The 6,291-nt window shown below is 29.4% G+C and overlaps 1 protein-coding gene across 4 annotated transcripts in view; it reads right to left on the reverse strand.

Annotated features, from left to right (window-relative positions):
- LOC115223911 (transcription elongation factor SPT5) overlaps window positions 1-6,291 on the reverse strand; it is a 59,880-nt gene that overhangs the window by 49,827 nt on the left and 3,762 nt on the right. Inside the window, exon 1 of one of the 4 annotated variants that reach the window (XM_029794640.2) lies at window positions 6,228-6,282. The exons of the other annotated variants lie outside the window; for them this stretch is intronic. The gene's annotated coding sequence lies outside the window, so the exon portion shown is untranslated. Of the gene's footprint in view, window positions 1-6,227; window positions 6,283-6,291 lie in introns of those variants that run through there. 4 annotated transcript variants of the gene reach the window in all.

A 6,291-nucleotide genomic window follows, 5' to 3' on the forward strand; every position in this document is an offset into this window, starting at 1 on the left:
ATACATACATGCATATATATATATATATATATACACACATATAAAAAATTTTTTATTTAAAATTAAATAAGGGTAGAAATTGATATTACTAAATTAATACCAGTGGCTTAGCATATTTAAGAAATCGGAAGATTACAAATTGAGTTGTATGTAACACAATTTTTAATATACATATAATAATAATAATAATATTAGGGAGTATAACTCCAAACTTACAGAGAAAAATTCAATTTAGTATTAAACAAAATTTCACAATATAAATATATAATATATAAATTAGAGAAAAACCACACTTATGCAATTCAAACAGTGATAGACACAAACCAAATCATAAATCACGAAAAGTACAAATATTGTTTATTCTTTTTTGTACATTTTGTGATCTAGTTATATGTTTTAAAATATATTGTATTTTTTATTTATGATTTGGTTTATGTCTATCATTGTTTGAATTGCATAATAGTGGTTTTTCTCTAATTTATATATATATATATCTTTTACTTGTTTCAGTCATTTGACTGTGGCCATGGTGGAGCACCGCCTTTAGTCGAGCAAATCGACCTGGGGACTTATTCTTTGTAAGCTTAGTACTTATTCTATCGGTACATTTTGCCGAACCACTAAGTTACGGGGACGTAAACACACCAGCATCGGTTGTCAAGCGATGTTGTGGGGACAACCACAAACACACACACACACATATATATACATATCTACGACAGGCTTCTTTCAGTTTCCATCTACCAAATCCACTCACAAGGCTTTGGTTGGCCCGAGGCTATAGTAGAAGACACTTGCCCAAGGTGCCACGCAGTAGGAATGAACCCAGAACCATTCCTTCACCTATATATATATACATATATATATATATATATATATATATATATATATATATATATATATATATATATATATATATATATATATATTATATATATATATATATATATATATATATATATATATATATATATTATATATATAATATTATTAGAGACAAAACCACTATTTTGCAGAACAAACAAGGAAAGACTTAATCAATACATAAAATTTTAATAAAAAGTCAAAAAAACCGCCACTACAATTGTTTCTTGTCCTGATCGACAATCTTCAGGTGGACTTCCAATCTAAAATATCAATATTTTAAAATATAAAAATAATAATTTTAAAATAATTAAAGTATTAATGAAAAAATATAAATATATAATCTATATATAACCTATATATAATCCATATATAATCAATATATAAACAATATATAAACTAAAATAAACCTATCAACAATTAAATATAAAATATAAAACAAAACAAAAAATAAACTATATATACACCCATACACATATAACTAATTATATATAACCATATCTAAATACATACACTAAATCACACACCTATATATATATATATCCCTATACATACACATAAAAACGTCTAGGCAACGATAAATAAATAAAATAGCCAAATACTTCAACACAATACTTATTCATACTCCCTCACACACACATATACAACCCACATTCCCGCTCTAGAAACGAACATCATTTAAAATTATGAATGGAGAAATGGAATAAATGGAATAAATGGAATTAAAAATTATATTCACTTGGTAAAACGAACATTACTTAAAAATGATGAATGAAATAATGTAATAAAATAACAGACATCGTAAATAGACATAAATTACTACGAATTCTTTAATAAAACTACCATGATAAACTAAAACTCATAAAAACATATAATGATAAAATCTCCCTTTACTAAACTCTATAACCTACCTATATAGCAATCCCCCTAACCTAAACATTCACACACAAATACACACACGTAAACCACACACCCACGACATATACAAATACCCACCTCACTCACACATACCTATACATACATATAAACCTCAATATATACTCCAAAAACCCACTCAACCCCACACAGATAAATAAACACATACATCCCCAAACCTATATAGCAAACCCATAAACACATTCACACACAAATATACATACGTAAAACACACACCATATACATATACATACTCACTAAACTCGATATATACAACAATATTAACACACCCACACTCATACAGATAAATAAATTATACAACTAAAATACGCACACACTCACACACAATCTCACATACATAAACACTCCAAAGAAAAACAACATTATTACACATAATACGATATATAAAATACATCGTAAGTAACCAGAATATCAAAAATAACAATATGACATAAGGAGGAATAATATACATACTTTCAAGTCAGTTTCAAATTATGAAGTGAAATTAAATTCTAAGCCGTTAAAAACATCAAACCAAAATTACGTTACCATAGGAACATAACTTATGTATAAAAAGAATACGCGCTATGGAAGCAAACGTCATTTAAAATTATGAATGGAGAAATAGAATAAATGGAATTAAAAATTATATTCACGCGGTAAACTAACATTATTTAAAAAAATTATGAATGGATTCTTTAATAAAACTACCATGATAAATTAAAACTCATAAAAACATAAATGATAAAACCTCCCTTTACTAAACCCTATAACATACTTATATAGCAATCCCTTTAACCTATACATTCACACACAAATACACACACGTAAACCACACACCCATAGCAAATACAAATACCCACCTCATTCACACATACCTATAAGTACATATAAGCCTCAACATATACACCAAACAAAATTACGTTACCAAGGAACCTAACATATGTATAAAAAGTATTCCCGCTCTAGAAACGAACATCTTTTAAAATTATGAATGGAGAAATGGAATAAATGGAATTAAAAATAATATTCACGTGGTAAAACGAACATTACTTAAAAATTATGAATGAAATAATGTAATAAAATAACAAACATCGTAAATAGACAAATTACTACGAATTCTTTAATAAAACTACCATGATAAACTAAAACTCATAAAAACATATAATGATAAAATCTCCCTTTGCTAAACTCTATAACAAACCTATATAGCAATCCCCCTAACCTAAACATTCACACACAATACACACACGTAAACCACAGACCCACGACTTATACAAATACCCACCTCACTCACACATACCTATACTAACGTATAAACCTCAATATACACCAAAAACCACTCCCTCCCCACACAGATAAATTAACACATACATCCCCAAACCTATATAACAAACCCATATACACATTCACACACAAATATACATACGTAAAACACACACACACAACATATACATATACTCCCTCACATATACGCATATACATACTCACTACACTCGATATATACAACAATATTTACACACCCACACTCATACAGATAAATAAATTATACAACTAAAATACGCACACACTCACACACAATCTCACATACATAAACACTCCAAAGAAAAACAACATTATTACACATAATACGATATATAAAATACATCGTAATTAACCAGAATATCAAAAATAACAATATGACATAAGGAGAAATAATATACATACTTTCAAGTCAGTTTCAAATAATGAAGTGAAATTAAATTCTAAGCCGTTAAAAAAATCAAACCAAAATTACGTTACCATAGGAACATAACTTATGTATAAAAAAAATACGCGCTATGGAAGCAAACGTCATTTAAAATTATGAATGGAGAAATAGAATAAATGGAATTAAAAATTATATTCACGCGGTAAACTAACATTATTTAAAAAAATTATGAATGGATTCTTTAATAAAACTACCATGATAAAATAAAACTCATAAAAACATAAATGATAAAACCTCCCTTTACTAAACCCTATAACATACTTATATAACAATCCCTTTAACCAATTGTAGTGGCGGTTTTTTTGACTTTTTATTAAAATTTTATGTATTGATTAAGTCTTTCCTTGTTTGTTTTGCAAAATAGTGGTTTTGTCTCTAATAATATTATATAATATTTTACTATAAAATTGGATTTAATCCTAAATCTGATTTTTTCCCTGTAAATTTGGATTTATTCCCTAATATTTATTATATTATATATATATATTTATATATATATATATTTATATATGTATATATATATATGTGTATATATATATATGTGTGTGTGTATATATATATATATATACTTTATTTAAAGCAGCAGAAAATTCAACAAAACAGGTTTTGTTGAATTGGTTAATATAGGGCGTAACAAATATCAGAAAATCAAAAAAAAAATGTGTGTAATAGGTGTAAAACAACTTCCTATGAACGAATATGAAAAAAAAAATTCGCGCACGCGAAAGGGGGGTGGGGGAGAGGCCTCGGAAAATTCACATCGGGAAGTTCCGAAAGCGTCTGAGGGGCTGACCCGGGCACCAAAACAAAAAAAAAATAGTGTAATATGTGTAAAACAACTTGCTCTAAACGAATATGACAAAAAAAATGCGCTCTCGCGAAAGAGGGGTGGGGGAGAGGCCTCGGAATATTTATATCGGGAATTTCCGAAAGCGTCTGAACCGGGCACAAAAACAAAAACAAAAACAGCGTAATAGGTGTAAAACAACTTGCTCTAAACGACTATCATGAAAAAAATGCGCGCTCGCGAAAGGGGGGTGGGGGAGAGGCTTCGGAAATTTCCCATCTTCAGTCCACGGCCTTTAAACTAAGAAAAAATAGTGTAATTGGTGTAAAACTACTTGTTCTAAACGAGTATCAAGAACACACACTCACACATGAATCATAAACTCCGTATTTCGCAAAAAAAAAAAAAATAAAGAGAAGAAATTCTGGAAAAAGTGAAGAAATGTTGGATCTCATTCCTTGGTTAAAGCTATTTTAAACATTAAATTTATGCTTTTCTTTGAAATAGTTCAGATATATGCAATTCTTCTCACTTATTAAGATGCATTTATCAGAAAAAAAGAGACAGAAAAAATTATTATTTTGTGTCAATCCTTCCCTAATTATCCTTTATTAATTAGTTTTGGCGTGTATTTTTTTCCCAAATTTATTTTTTCACCTTTACAACACTGTTTAGTAAAGCAATTAATTATCTTTATAATTTGCATATTTGACTTATTAATCAAAATTCTCTAGATGTAATATATACTAAGTAATGCATCCTTCATTTATGTGTTCCGTTCTGTATTATGCATGCGTGACTGTTTGTATGTAAGTGTGTTTAACTGTGCACATGAATGTGAATATTAAAGAACATATTTATTTACTATGATTGTTATTTTCAGAACAAATAAATCTTTTGGCTGTTATGTTATTGATGTTATTATTATTGCTAGTTAAAGGGTGGTGACTTGGCTGAATATTTTGAGTCTTGTAGTATGTAGTTGTGTTAGTCAATATTCTGAGTTCAAATCCAACTCATTTCTTTATCATCATTATCGATGGACCACTCAAAGAGGTATGTATACATTATCATTTTCGTAACATAATTTCTGTAGTATTTCAAGATGTTTCTGACACGTATTTTGATTCACATGGCGGAGATCCAACATTTCTTCACTTTTTCCAGAATTTCTTCTCTTTATTTTTTTTTTTGCGAAATACGGAGTTTATGATTCATGTGTGAGTGTGTGTTCTTGATACTCGTTTAGAACAAGTAGTTTTACACCAATTACACTATTTTTTCTTAGTTTAAAGGCCGTGGACTGAAGATGGGAAATTTCCGAAGCCTCTCCCCCACCCCCCTTTCGCGAGCGCGCATTTTTTTCATGATAGTCGTTTAGAGCAAGTTGTTTTACACCTATTACGCTGTTTTTGTTTTTGTTTTTGTGCCCGGTTCAGACGCTTTCGGAAATTCCCGATATAAATATTCCGAGGCCTCTCCCCCACCCCTCTTTCTCGAGAGCGCATTTTTTTTGTCATATTCGTTTAGAGCAAGTTGTTTTACACATATTACACTATTTTTTTTTTGTTTTGGTGCCTCAGACGCTTTCGGAACTTCCCGATGTGAATTTTCCGAGGCCTCTCCCCCACCCCCCTTTCGCGTGCGCGAATTTTTTTTTTCATATTCGTTCATAGGAAGTTGTTTTACACCTATTACACACATTTTTTTTTTGATTTTCTGATATTTGTTACGCCCTATATTAACCGAATTTTCTGCTGCTTTAGATAAAGCATATTACTCTACCACTGGTATTTGAGTACTCTTTTTTCCACCTTGTTTCACATTTATGTGTTTACTCCGGTACATATATATATATATATATATATATATATATATATATATATATATATTTCATACACTCACTCATACCATAAATCGTTCGATAACACCAATTCATGAAACTTTAGAGCACGAGTTATGGCAGCGAGTGTCC

This window comes from Octopus sinensis, linkage group LG24, assembly GCF_006345805.1.
Source record: "Octopus sinensis linkage group LG24, ASM634580v1, whole genome shotgun sequence".
Taxonomy (NCBI): Eukaryota; Metazoa; Mollusca; class Cephalopoda; order Octopoda; family Octopodidae; genus Octopus; species Octopus sinensis.